General features: G+C 35.1%; 1 long non-coding RNA gene across 1 annotated transcript in view; it reads right to left on the bottom strand.

Moving 5' to 3' along the window:
• Window positions 1–1,352: 1,352 nt before the first annotated feature.
• The window catches only part of LOC307180824, a 137,953-nt gene continuing 123,891 nt past the window's right edge, over window positions 1,353–15,414 (bottom strand). Inside the window, exons 3-5 of the long non-coding RNA XR_013825789.1 lie at window positions 10,722–10,818; window positions 2,920–3,035; window positions 1,353–1,536 (exon numbers count right to left, since the gene is read on the bottom strand). This is a non-coding gene — a long non-coding RNA (uncharacterized lncRNA). The remainder of the gene's footprint in view (window positions 1,537–2,919; window positions 3,036–10,721; window positions 10,819–15,414) is intronic.

The raw sequence follows: 15,414 nt of genomic DNA, 5'->3' as shown, positions 1-15,414 counted from the left end.
CTTTGTTATAAAGCAGAAACTAACACACCATTGTAATCACTTTAATAAAGATGCTAAAAAATTGTCTTAAAAATATTGAGAATAACTGATCATATCACATTAAATATTTAAAGAAAATAGATAAGCTCATAATGATATATGTTTTTAAATGTGGTTGGGGGTGAAGGTTTTGTTTTCTGTTTTTCTCTTTTTACAGAAGTTGCTAGCTAATAAGTTTAGAAGGAATAATATAATTGAGAAATCACCAACTCACAACATCTAATATAATAACTGTAAGAAGTGATTGATGCTAAAACCACTGGGGTTATTTAGTACTGAAGTACAACTATTACCATTATCACAGATTATTTACTAAATGCAAAGAGAAAGGTATTATTGTTACAGTGGAGCCATCTGGTCAACAATTCACTGACTAGGCAGAACGGAGGGTGCTATAACAGATAACAGACTAGATTCTTCAAAAATTTAATACTATGAGAAACAAACAAATGCAAAAAATAAGCAACTAGACAATCAAAAAGGCAGAACTGTTTGATATTAAAAATGACATAAAAACAAAAATAAATTTGTGAACTTTGGATATTTAAAATCTCTAGAGGACAACTTGAGGACAACTGGGGATATCAGAGTATTGCCACTATATTATGTAATATTACAGAAATATATTTGTTATTTTAAAAGTAGTAATAATGGTATTGTGGTTATATAGGACAATGTCCTTATTCTTAAGAGATACATGGTGAAGCAGTTAAGGATGAAGTATGATGTCAATAACTTTCTTTCAAGTGGCTTGGCAAAATAATATACACATAAACATATATGTTAACACAGAAAATGTGGCAAAATGTTAAAAACTGATGAATCTAGGTGAACAATGGTGAACAACTGGTATCCACTGTACTATTCTTTTAACTCTTCTCTAGTTTTGAAAATGCCATCAAGAGATACCAAAAAGAAATAGTCAAGTTACAAACTGGGAATGTATTTGTCATCACACAAATGACAAACAATAAATATTAGCAATATGTAAAAAACTTCTACAAATCACTAAGGAAACCAGAAACAGAAAAATGAGGGAAAATAAAGAACAGGCATTTGACAGATGATAAAAAACTGTGCTAATAAATTTGAAAATATGTTCTAATAAGTGAAATGCAAATCAACATCAAAGTGAAATATAACTTTTTTCCATTTAGACTGGTATAAATTCAAATAAAATTTCTAGCAATACCACATGTTGGAGCGAATATATTGGGTTGGCCAAAAAGTTCATTTGGGTTTTTCCATACCATCTTAACGGAAAACCCGAATGAACTTTTTGGCCAGCCCAATAGATGACAGTATTTCTAATAGATGGCAGTAAGAGTCTAAATTGCTACAACTACTTTGAAAAACATACAGCACTCTCTCATAAAATTGTACACACAGACATTATCTATGACTCAACAATTCCACTCCCAAGAGAAACGCATATACTTACATTCAGAGACGTATGTTGGAACATCCATAGTGACACCATTTTTAGGCAGCAAAAACCTGGAAACAACCCAGTATGCATCAAGAGAATAGTTGAATGAACTGTTTATGTTCCCACAAAGAAATATTGTACAGCAGTTAAAATGAATAAATTACATCAAGATATGACAATATATGTAAAACTCAGAATTTTTAAGTTAAAAAATCCTAAAAGATAACATAAATATGCATCTTTATAAAATACATATAAATATCTATAAAAATCTAAAACTCTGTCTATATATCCTTGCATACAATTTTTAGGAATACATATAGTTTATGCAATTTAACCTAAGGAAATGATGAACACAGGATTCAGATGGCAGTTCCATTATGTGAGTGGCGGGCGGGAGAATGGTTTGTATAAGATCACATACGTAAATTTAAGTTATCATCCAGGTTCTGTTTTTCACAGTGATGATTTCCCAGGTTCTTATTATATTATAAAACATAGATAAATTAAAAAACAGACAAATAGAAACATATGCATATCTAACTAAGTGAATAATAAAAGAAGGTCATGCCTGGGCCAACAATGATTATATGTTAGGAACCAAGGATGAAGATTAATCCTTAATCTTGTGCCTCTGCAATTAGGTGGTATGATAAGCATTTGCTGTGTGAAGCCCATATGCATTGCTATCAGCAACAGGCAGTAGGAATACTGAGAAAGTCCGATGGCAAACTTTAAAGAACACTGGGGGTGAATTAAGTAGTTCTTTGTCTTTACTGTGTACCTCCTTAAATACTTTATTGATACTTTGCTCTTTATTAATTCCGTAAGGTTCACTGAATATCACTTTGCCTCAAACTTCTGCAAAAATCTACTGGCTGTGTGGGTTGATCTATTCCTGGGAGTATCAACACTCTAATAAACCTGGATGTTTTGAGCTGTTTGTAAGAGCAATTGGGCATGGTTTGAAAACCCTGGAGGAGGAAAGAGCAAATTAAGTTTAGAAGGTATTATTACCTTTTTTCTCCAAGTACAACTCCTAGACTATGAAGGAGTCAGATACTTCATCTTCCTTCCCACTTTCCTGGGTGATGAGGAAAATTTAAAGTGTGTGTCTCAAAACAAAGCTTTTTCTTTTAAAAAGTTTAGGTAATTCTCTGGGAGGTAACATACAAAGGTAGATGTATTTCTATAGAATAACAAGCATTCCTACAACTATTCGTGAAATAAAACTATTTGTGCAATAATTATCATTGTAGATAGCAACTAGAAAGGTGATTTTATTCAGGAAAATTTTCATATTTTAAAACTCAGAGATAAATAAAAGATACATGCTTTTATTCATACCATTCCTCCAATCTACTTGTTGGATTATTATTCATCTTTTTGAGTGTAATGCTCACAGGTGCAAGGTCAACTGTGGGCTGGCTAGACGGCTGTGTTGAACTTACCTGTGTTTAGTCACGTCCGGAATCAGCTGACTCTTCACTGGGGCGACTACTCTCATCCACATTTCTCATCCTGCAACAGGCTGGCCAGGGCATGTTCCCATGGTGACAACAGAGGCCTAAGAGGAAAGCAGAAATACGGAAGACTCAGTGGCGGCACACCAACAGCTGGCAAGTCACATGGCCAAATGCAGCATTAATGGAGAACAGCATGACAATGTGTAGATACAGGAAGAGGAAATAATTGGGGCTAGTTTTGCAATGTACCGCTGGCACTTATGTCTGTAACCTTAATCAGTGGTCTTTGAATAATAAGGCCAATTTTTGCCACCTCACATCCCTTCCCACTTCATCATAGTAGTTTAGGTTCTCTCACCTAATCCCCATGAGGGTTGTTTCACCCTCAAGGCCTGAGGGAAAGAATTCTAGCAGTGTGTTGGCTAGGTTGGTAAATACTGGCATCTATTTCTAACTTGACAAGCATCACTTAATTTTTGTATTATGGGTGGTCATTATTTCAGATAAGTATGTCTTCTTCAGAAATGATATGTCTTGAGGTTAATAATATGTTTTAAATATCTGAATTTTTCTCATAGAATTTAACCTGCTCATAGTAGGTGCTCAATAATCAGCAGTTGTTTAATGGATATGTCACTTCTGAGGTGAACAAAGAATCTTTTATTTCAAGGATAAAAGTCCAGGCTAAAGACAGAGTATTCAAATATGGACTTTCTAGAGGCAGTACAGAAACATATTGGTTAAGAAAAAAGACTAAAGCATTTAATTATTAATTTTTTTCTCGATGGAACACTTTTTTAATTGACCTAGCAGAAGCTTATTATGAAGCTTAGAAAAAGCAACTGCTGTTATTTTAAAACAGTGGTATTCTATGCTGGCTTCAAATTATACTCACCTGGGGAGGTTTTTAAACAATACCAATGCCGGGGATTCACCCTAGATCAATTAAATCAGTACTTCTGGAGGTGAAGTCTAAGGATGGATATATTTAAAAGCTCCCTAGATGATTCTAATGTGAAGCCAAGGTTGAGGACAGATGCTTTGAACTCTTCTAAAAATACCAACAAGAAAGTTTGGAAATTGAGCAATACACCTGGAAGCAACACATGGCTGTTAACTTGGATACTGCTAAACAATCCTGGCAGATGAAACAGTATCCTAATTAATTGGTCTTCCTAAGTCCATTATGGGCCTTCATCTGGCAGCATTTTCAAAACACAGATTTTGGAAATGCTGAATTTCAGTTATTATAAAGTAGTTCATAGATGCTGGCCAAGCAAACTTACAATTTGACTTGTACTGTGATATAAAATTGATTTGATATCACTGGGATGTACATTTCCTGATGAGAGCTGACAAAGGCCAGCTGAGGCTTTAGCTAAATGATGTGAGAGCACTAGAAGACAACTGGAAACTAACGAGATGATAAAAGCTTTCAGGTATGTGAGTTTATCAGCTACCTGCTGAGACCCTCTCACTGTAGAAGAGAACTCCCTGGCTCAAGGCCCTCTCTTCCATCTTAGGTGCAATCAAGGGAAGTGATATTCTGTTAAGTATTGTCTCTGCTTATTTTTGGAGGTGAAGTTGGAGAAAAGTGGGGGCCAGTAGGTATATCTTCCATCCCACATTTATATATACTCTGGTCTAAGAAGTATTCTTATTCTCACTTGCATATAGTGGCACAGGCATGATTTATTAAGGGAGTTTGGGCCATAACTTGAAACCCTGTGGCCACATGGGATTGTACTTACTGCTCCATAAACTGCTGACCCTGACTGAAATTCCCTGACCCCATCTCTGGCCAAACTTGGCCACATTCTACCTTTTACCCAGAGCAGAGTGGCTGTGGTAGGAGAAACGAGGTATGAGGCTATACTTTAAAGTCAAGGTAAAATCAGGTTTTAAATTCTAAAAAATTCAATTGGATTTGGCAGTTCCAACTTCAGGGAATTCAAAATACCTTATGATGAGATGGTATCAGACTGGAATGGAATATTTTGGCAAAATATAAGTGTGTAAATAAAACAATCAAGGGTTATTGAGCTATTGAAAAGTGTGAACAAATTAAAAATTCCACTAAGACTGGACTAGAGAAATGATTCTCCATATCAGCCTCAAGAAATTCTCCAGAGAACAAGTGTCCCTATGTCATATACATATAGAAAATGCTGCAAACCACACCCCCTTCTTAGAGTGTCACTGTATAGATGATCAGAGTAAAGGCCCAGAGATATAATACAGTAAATAAGAAGGTTTGAGCTTGCTTACTCCGGAGTTTAAAGTGAGAGCACTTTGTCATATGCTGATTACATCTTGGGGAGCACTGAACTGGTACTGTTCATGTAATTAATCACAGAGAGGTATATAACTTATATGAACTACAAAGCCACACACTGTGAGTAAAATTGGATAATTTACCCTTTTTTGAAATTCAGCAACAAATTTTAGGTGTGGAGATTATTTCATTCTTTTAGTTTTCACCATCCACAAGAATATAGCTACTAAGCTACACTGCTAGATTTAAATCTAGGTATAGTTCTCAGGCAACTTAGGGCAGAAATTCAAGAGTATGATATACAGGTCACTCACCTTTGAATGTAATCCAGGTTTTCAGTGTCACTTGGCAAATATGGCACTTAGAATTTTACAGTACTCTTTGTGCAGTGAAGCCAGAACAGGTCATCCATAATACAACTACAGTTGTCTGGTATCTGCAGGGGATTGGTTTCAGGACCCACTGTGGATACCAAAACCCACATATGCTCAAGTCCCATAGTCGACCCTCCATCTGTGAGTTCCACATCCACAAATTAGACCAACCACAGACTGTATATTAAGTTTGTGATCTGCGGCTAGTTGAATACATGGTTGTGCAACCATGGATATGGAGAGCCGACTGTATATCAAAAAAAACTCCCAAAATCCACACATAGGTGGACCCATGCAGTTCAAACCCATGTTGTTCAAGCGTCAATTGTATTTCTTTCTATAAAATAGTTTTTTTTCTCTCTCTATCCCTTCCTTTTTTCTTTCATTCTTGTACCCCTTCTGGTTTCCTTTCTTTCATTATTTTATGTCTTCTTTCTTTCTAAAAATAACCTATTTTACAACATCCTAATTCAAATCCTTTAGGCTCAAATCCTTTAGAAATAGGTTCATTTAGATTCTGTTTTACTCAAAACCTGTTATTTCAAAATACAACTGTTGATACTAAAGGGGATTATTATAGTGTTTCTGTAACACTTAGCTTACTCCACGTGTTACCACTAGAAATAATTACTTAATATTGATGTAGTTTCATTAATAGCATTTGAATATGAATGTGTAGTAAATTCTTTTATCTTGCAGATAAAGAATGAGGTTCCAGCTCAAGATGGTGACTAGGAAGATCCTGAACTCACCTCCATCCCTGGACAAACTGGGTGTACAGCTACCTATAAAACAACTTCCTCCTTAAAAAACCTAAAGGCTGGCTGAGTGATGCCAATACACCAGGTAGATGAAGATGAACAACAAATCAAAGTCGGTAGGAGAGGCTGGAACCCAATCTCACCATAAACCCCACGCCCTGGCATGGTGACCCACAACCAGGAGGGAACTCAAAACCCAGAGCTTCTCCCCGAGGAGGGAAAGGTTTGAACCTCACATGGGGCACCTCAACTTTTAAGATCTGCACCTGAGAGACAAGCCCCAGAGTTTTAAAACCAATGGGACTTATGTCCCAAGACATATAAGACTCTAGTGATCTCAGAAGCTGCTCTTACAGGGTTCGCATGCTCAGACTCACTGACCCCAGGGCCCAGCTCAGAAGCAGCTGATCGTGCCCAGACCTAAAATGAAGAAGGCTCATGTGCTCATATTAAAGTGTCGGCCTCAGGGGCACACATCTAATTAAACAGACACATCTAGGAGCCTGCTGGAACACTCTCCAGGACAGAGATTGGCAGGTGCCATCTTTGCACTCTCCCTTTGCTGTATCTCCTGGTAGGGAGCTTTTACATATCTGGTGTAATGATTTTTGTGGCTGCCACCCAGGGGACACCTCTAGACCATCTGATCCTGGAGGTCAGGGAGCTTGCATTCCTGGTCTCATGGGATTGTAATAATCAGTATCACAGAGAAAGGAGTTCATACCCCTGTCTGGTGCCCCAATTTTTGCGGTTGCTGCCAGGGGACACCTCTACATTGCCTGGCTCTGGTGGCCAGTGGGGCTTACGCTTGTGGGTCCAGTAGGACTGCAACCAATGGAGAAAAGGTTCTTAAACAGCTACCATCCCCAGGCCACAACAAGAGGAAAGAGACCCAAGAGTTCTGTCTTTCTGTGAGAAAGGCCTATTAAGTAATCATGGCTGTTGCCTGAGGGTCAGGCTTCAGTTTTGGCACACATTGGTGAAGCCGCTGTGGAAAACAGTATGGAAGTTCCTCACAGAATTAAAAATAGAACTACCATATGATCCAGAAGTTCCACTTCTGGGTATTTATCCAAAGAAAACAAAAACACTAACTCGAATAGATATCTGTAGCCCCATGTTCACTGTATCATTATTTATAATAGTCAAGATGTGGAAACAATCTGAGCTACCATTGATGGATAAAGTAATTATATTACATACACACACACACACACACAGTGGAATATTGTTCAGCCATAAAAAAGAGAATGAAACTTGCCATTTGTGACCAAATGGATGGTCAGTGAGGGGATTATGGCTAAGTGAAGTAAGTCAGGCAGAAATAGACAAATACCATATGATGTTTATGTGTAGAATTTAGGGGAAAAAAACCCCAACCTCATAGATACAGACTGGTGGTTGCCAACATCAGGGGTGGTGGGTGGGAAAAGAAAAGAATCCTATAAGTCTCACTTATTTCATTTCTAGCACTCCATCCTAGGGAAAAAAATGATGAGAAATGTTTTTACACTAGACTATCTATTATACATATCTACATTATCACCTCAACAGGGCAGTTTTGATAATAAACCACTCTTCGGATGTTATTTAGAGGAAGGGGTATTATAAAAGGCCATGGGATGACTTTTTAATGTCAGACAGAGTGGCATCAGTCAACAGGCAGAGCATAAATAAGTCTTTCTAAATGAATGTTAGGCAAAGGTAAAAATATGTGTATATAACATCATAGTAGTATACACACACATCATTGATAAAAGTGATTTCTGATTTAATATGTTTCTAATAAACAATATTCCTTTGGTAAAAAGTATATGATAACATCGAGAACTAATACACTTGTACAAACTACAAGCCTGACACTGTTTCAGATGCTTGGCATGTCATAGTTTAATATCCAAAATTCTTTTATGCGCTATAAAGAATATCAGTCCCCTGGCATCGTACCACTAGTCTACGCCAGTAGTGGTAGCAAAGATTTTTGGTGTGACCCCCTAGGTGGGACCTGAATGCAGACATAATAAATCCATAGACCATAAACTCGCCCACTACACTATACTAGCTTTTGCTTTGAAAGTATATGAAGGATACAGACCTACCATTAAACACCCCAGCCATTGCTTCCATAACTATACTGGTACTTGTAATCACATCTCAAATTCTGTTTCCAAAATGTCACAATATGCCGAGAAATGTTTCTCTGCCTGCAGCTTTTACTGAAAGCTATATTTATATTGGTGCTTAGTCATGGTGATGCTGCAACCAACAATTTTATATAGGTACAAAACACTGAACTATATTTCGGCTGAAATCTCAAGAAATATGGGACTTATATTACTTGAGTGGAAGATATGTTACATTTTATGATCAAACCCAGAAATGTTACATACACAAATTACATTAGCTTTTAGGAAAAGGGAATTTTTGATTTCTATAAGTATCTAGAAACTTATAAAACTCTGGGTTGTAAAACTGCAATTTTATGAAACAAATGTGATTTAATTCATAAAGACAAAACAATAGGAAAATTCATTTTGCTTGTAAATGTGGTAATTGAGAGAAATTTTGGCATGAATGATAAAAATCCCTTAGCAGCAAGGTATTTAAGTCACTGGTATGTGAAACAAAAAGATTCTCTTTGGACTTTAAGGCTCTTTAATCAGAAGGCAGGTAATATAATACAATTAATGAAAAAATTTGGTAGGAAAATGTATTTGAATCAAGATTAAAGGAATTGACAGAAACATTTCACATAAGAAAGTAGAATTCACTAGTTTGAAAATGTATATGTTAAAGAATATGTTGCTTATACTTTAAACATTCTATGATTCTAGGAATGGGAACATTTAAAAAATCTGTATGGTAATAAAGTTTTTAAAAATCCAAAACATGTTTTCCTACTGATAACGAGAGTTATTTAAAGAAGAATACATGGAAATACATTTGTCTTAGCATAAAATGAAACTTAGAACTATTAATGCACATATCATTTATAAACAAATACCTGTAGATTTTGAAAAATCCTAATTTTCTGATTATAATGATTCTTTATTCTGCAATGACTTGATGAATTCTACTACTGAATTAGTGAAACACAAATAATTTAGGTAAGCAAAGTTTTTGGTCTCAGTATATTTTCTTATCTGTCCCAATTTCCAAATTCCCTATAAGTTCAATGCTGAAAGACTTTCCTCCAGACTCTACCTTCTTAATTTCAATTGATACTTTGATTTATATATAAAGACAAACATTTATACAGTGAACCTACTTTTTAAAAAAGTTTCCTAAATAGTGCAGTTTTAAAAATTATAAAATGATAAATGCCATCCCTCATTGTTTCAAAAAAATATGAGAAAATCAAAGTAGTCAATAAAATATTGACCATCATTTCTCAAATCTACCAAATTGATGAAATAATTTGAGGAAGACTGAATCATTTTATTAAATGACATATCCTTTCATAATTTAATGGAAGACTACTATAACATGAAAAATGAATACTGATGGAAATCCTGTCAATGCAGCTCCAAGAAACTATGGTTTGTATTTACAAAATAATGCAATTATCTTTAAAAACTAGTCATGGAGGGATAAAGATAGAATTTTCCAGAAAATGGCATGGTCCCCAAACTTTTCTAAGGTCCCTAGCCTGTCAGAAAGTGACCTTTCTTACTACCTGTGAGACTGGGACCTTATAAACCAGATACCAAGTCAGTTTTCTTAGGAGGGCTTTGTAGTCATTTGGTCAACATATGAAGTCAATACTTGTTCTTTAAGAGTGGGCTTATTATGCCTGATTTGATGAGAGTCACTTGCAAATATGATGTTCTAAGTATGGCCATGATTGCACAAGTAATTTGTTCAATTATATATCTGGGAATAAAGGAGGACAAATTCTTATTGAACCTGTACAAATAAATAAATAACATTGCTATGAAAGGTAAGGGCACTCAAGTAAAAAGTACTATTTGTTTCTGAACTGTGAGAGGCCAGTGAGAATCAAATAACATTAAAACGTTTCATTTTGCTTTACAGAAGCACAGTCTACTAGATTAAGTGTTAGGAATAGCTTAAGAAAAAAATGCATGAGACTTCCTTCCATAACATTAAAATTGAAACATTAAAAAAATAATTCCAATAATATTCCAAACAAATAACTATAATAAGATTGTTTTCCTCAGTCTTAAATGATGAATTTTGTTTCATCGGGACTCAAGTCAGCAATCTGCTTTCACAAAGTCTGTTTGCTTCTGGACTAAAAAGGGTCCTAGAAATCCTGACTTACTCCATAGCATAAACTCAAAGTTGTTAAGCAATGCCAACTGGGCAGCTTGTAGCCAAAAGTCTATTCTTTGATGTATCAATAGTTCAGAGTACCTGTTAGAATCCTTTCCAAGAGGCTCTAAGACTGTCCTTCTTTGTTGAAGACACAAATTTTAGCTTCTAGATTATACCAGAGACTTGAGACAAACACCTAGGAGCAGAAAAGCATTTGATGAGACTGAGAGGCTGTGGTTAATTTAACACAATGCTAATAATATCATAGTTTTCTATTGGGGTACAGTAAATAACTATTTCATAAAGATTTAATCAATAGTTCCTCTAAGCATAAGAATGCATTATGGCAGCATAGGCACTGGCAAATCTCTAAGCCTTCCCATAAAATGTAAAATCTCTATAATATTTACATTGATAATATTTTAACTATAAAAATTTAACCTTAGGAAAACCAAGTATCTCTTCTGATTTGACAGTTTTGTTCACATAATTCTTACAATAATGTTAATTAAGATGGAGTTATAAAACAAACCTATTTATAGCATCTTTTCTTTTATAAGGTAAATAATAAATTCTTGTGATTTTCCAAGGGCCTCCTGGAGAATCTGTAAGATCTCTTTAAATATGAATGTTAGACTTGAAGTTATTTTTTTATTTTTACTTTTTTTGCGGTACGCGGGCCTCTCACTGTTGTGGCCTCTCCGTTGCGGAGCACAGGCTCCGGACGCGCAGGCTCAGCGGCCATGGCTCACGGGCCCAGCCGCTCCGCGGCATGTGGGATCTTCCCGGACCGGGGCACGAACCCGTGTCCCCTGCATCGGCAGGCGGACTCTCAACCACTGTGCCACCAGGGAAGCCCCCAGAGTTGAAGTTTTATTTATTTTTTCTCAACTTAGATCCTATCTTGGGCAAGTAAAATCAAAGGAATTGTCAAGATCTGATCAATTGTTTAAGATAGGATGATGGATGCCTGAGAAACAATACCTGGTTACCTATTTAATCAAAGTGAGTAAAATATTTTAAAATAATTATTTAAGAAGGTAACACAGTTGTAAGGAACTTTATCTTTTTGACAATTGAAGAATCTGTGCTGCTTTCGTTGTTAATTAAATAATAAAGCAAAACAGAAACTATTTTGGTGAGACAGGGATTACCTACAGAAGGTAAATAATAACGTTTATCACTTCCTGTTAAGATCTCTAACACACCTTAATCATTTTAACAAAGGTAAAAGTCACAGTATACTCTTGCATTTACATTTTGGGCAGTAGAAGTTTCAATGTTCTTTTTTTGTATAAATAACCTCATCTAAAATGAGCCAACTTTGGCAAAATTTTAATACATTTCATTGTTCCTTTTCATGCTGAATTATTATAAACTAAGTTGAGTAAAAACTACCTTTCTTTAAACCTTCTACAATTTTCTATATCTGTTAAGATTTTGTCACTCACTAAAGACATTCTGGAACAACTGGAACCTTTAAAACAAAATGACCCTCTTTTTCTCTTGATAAACAAAACCACGTCCTATTACCATACATACTAAGTATATTTATCTTGGTACTCTTCCTCCTAATATAGTCTCAACCAACCATAATAATCGTAACTTTTAATAAAGAAAATGAACTTCTATTTCACAGAAAAATACTGAGAGGTCTATTATTTGAGAACTCTCTATCAACTACTTTAGCAGACTAAGAAAACTCATTCCCTGCAGCCACACATAGCACTTTTACACCTTCATAAAGTACCTTAAATGAACATGTTCATTAACATTACCGAAAGATATAGCTACTGTAAGGCATATAAAAATAATAAGTAACAGAATATAAACTTAAAATTATGTTTAGTAATCAATGTTTGAGTATTCACTTTTACTTAGAAATTATCTAGGCATCTAATCATTATCTATTAATTAACTCAATTTAATGTTAATCCAAATTTGTAAATTATATTTAAACTGAAACACTACAACACATAATCACTGTTGATATAAAAAAGTGTCAGAATAATGATTCAATTTAGCCACACACAAACTAATCTCTTTCATAATTGTAAATGTTTTCCAGGAGTAATATTAACTTATTTGATCAGTAAACCAATAATAAGAAGCCTAGAAGTTCAGATCAACTTGTCACTTCAAGAGAAAGCAAACCCAAACAAAAACAAAAACAAAATGCTTGGATTATAAAGCATACTGATAGATTCAAGGAAAAGACAAGAGAGTTACTATTTATTATTTTAGCCAAAACTACTAACCCAGTCTAATTTGTCTAAAGATTCATCTTAATTATGTAAACTTAGATTAAAAATGTTTTTAAGCCAGCAATTTCTGTATTTTTCTGGTGTGCATTGCACATTTAGAGTTATTAGGTCAGGTGTTTTCTTCTTCCTATGATTTTAAGGAAGAATATTAGATTTATATAAGGGCTCTTTTACCTTTATAAACAAATCAGAATAGAATTCCTTTAAGTTTAAGGGACATAATAATAGAACTTATTAATTCTCTATTGAAGTAGGAAAACATTTCACACTGACTTCATGAAAGATAAAGTCCTTTTATCAAGTACAGGTGCATAGACACAGAGAGTACCTATAGCTTCTGTTCCGTAACTTCAGCCACAGGGGAACATTAAACACCAAAACTCCCCAGTTAAAATCTCAGAGAGATGTTTTTCCTTCTAATTGGTACAAAATTCTTAATTGACATAAGCTCACAAACAGACAAACAAAAACCCAAAAAGATTAACAAACTATATTCTCCATTATCTCTCTCACATCGGAGAATACATCTCTATCATTGATCTAACCTATATCACCAAATGATCAGACCATAAGACCAAATTTCCAATCGCTGCTGTCACCAAGAGAAAATAACTTATCAGTTGAGTGCAAAACAGAAACAAATATAAAAACACAAAATCAACAGAAAGGAAAAAAAAGCAACTTAGAAAAATCAAGAGTCAGCAAAGTGGAAGTACTATTGTTATTTGGAATCCAATCCAGGAGTCAGGAGAAGACAGGCCTGGAACTAACCAGCCCACATGGTTTAGTTTACTTGTCTCCAGCAGGTCAGTCCACTGGGGCATCTCAGTGAAACCTCCAACATGGTTCAGGTATAATTTTCAAAAAGATAAAATCATTAATCTAAGGCAAATAGCCCAAAGATCATTTGAAAAGTTAGATAGATAGGCAGTTTACCAAAGAAATGATAGAATTAGATTCTTGGGTAAGATACGAAGCTTGTTAATGTCTAACATGGCCATAAACCATTAGGGATTATCTATTCCAACAGACGGAAATGACTTTCATCTCTACCAGTTAACCTCTGCTCTACAAAACTATAAAATAGCCCAGACGACAGAAGGGCAAGCCCAGTAATATCTTTTCCCCATTTTCAAATTTCAGAGAATTTTCCTGACAGATTTCACCTATGTTTACCTCCACTGGTTGAGAAGAGAGTTAATATAATTTCAGGAAAGAAGCCGATGAAGCATGGGGCATGAGAACTTAGGGTAACTGTCTCTATCTAAAGCCAAGTTACCAAGGCTCCACCTGGATTTGAAGGAACAATTTACAGCATGTGAGGAATACCCTCACACAATTCTTAGAGCTAACGATCGGCTGAGCTAATTAAAAGAAGACTAAGACATTTTACAAACTAACTTACTCTCTTTAGAGTTAAAGAAAGTTAAGGAAAAAAATAATGTCTATAAAAGTCCTAGAACATCAAGTCTACCTTCCTTGGACCTGTAACAAAAATAATATACCCCCATATATTATATTTCTTCAGAAATTTTATGCATTGAAATATTAACCTCCTCACAACTCCCAACACCACCACTACTTGCTAAGGTCATCTAGAAAATTATGATACACTCAAGACCTATACCAATTCCTGGAAGCTTCTGTCCCTCTTTCTCTGGCCACCACCGTATCTGAAAGGTAACTGGATTAGAAAAAAATATGTGAACATTATACTTAGTATATAGCTCTCATATAGAAACTCTGAGATAAGCAGGTCTCAGATATATTGGGAAAGAATCAAAGATCATTCATACACATTAAACTAGAGCAAATAGATGGTATTCATGGAACTTCCCACTACCTTACCTGTGGATAAGGTGAAATGAAATATATATGCAAAAATTAAAAAAATTGGAAATTCAGGAGCATAATTTGAAAAAGAGGGGAAAAAGAGAAATAAAAATTATGACATAACCAACCAGCCAACCCAACAAAATCCCCAGAATAAATGATCTGCACTACAGAATAATTTTTACCAGCTTTACCAAGGCATAATTAACAAAAAAGGTATATATTTAAAGTGTATAACAAGATTTGACATACATAGACCTTGTGAAATATTTACTAGAATCACGTAAATTAACACATACATTACCTCACATTTCCCATTTTTGTGTGTGTGATTAGAACACTTAGGATCTACTCTTTTAGCAAATTTCAATTATACACTATTATTAACTATAGTCACCATGCTGTACATTAGATACTTAGAACTTATTCATATTCTAGTTTCAGGTTTGTACCATTTGATCAACATTTCCCAAGTTCCCCCAACCCTCAGCCCCTGGAAACCACCACCCACCATTCTACTGTTTCTCATAGGAAAAGAGATGAGATTTGTGGTTATCAGAAGTGGGGGGTTGGAGGAGGGGGAATTGGGGGAAGGTAGTCAAAAAGTACAAACTTCCAGTTATAAGATAAAGAAGTACTAAGGATGTAATGCAGAACATGATGACTATAGTTAATACTGCTGTATGATATACAGG

Source organism: Stenella coeruleoalba (genome assembly GCF_951394435.1).
Source record: "Stenella coeruleoalba genome assembly, chromosome: X".
NCBI lineage: Eukaryota > Metazoa > Chordata > Mammalia > Artiodactyla > Delphinidae > Stenella > Stenella coeruleoalba.
This window is presented reverse-complemented; position numbering and strand designations above follow the sequence as displayed.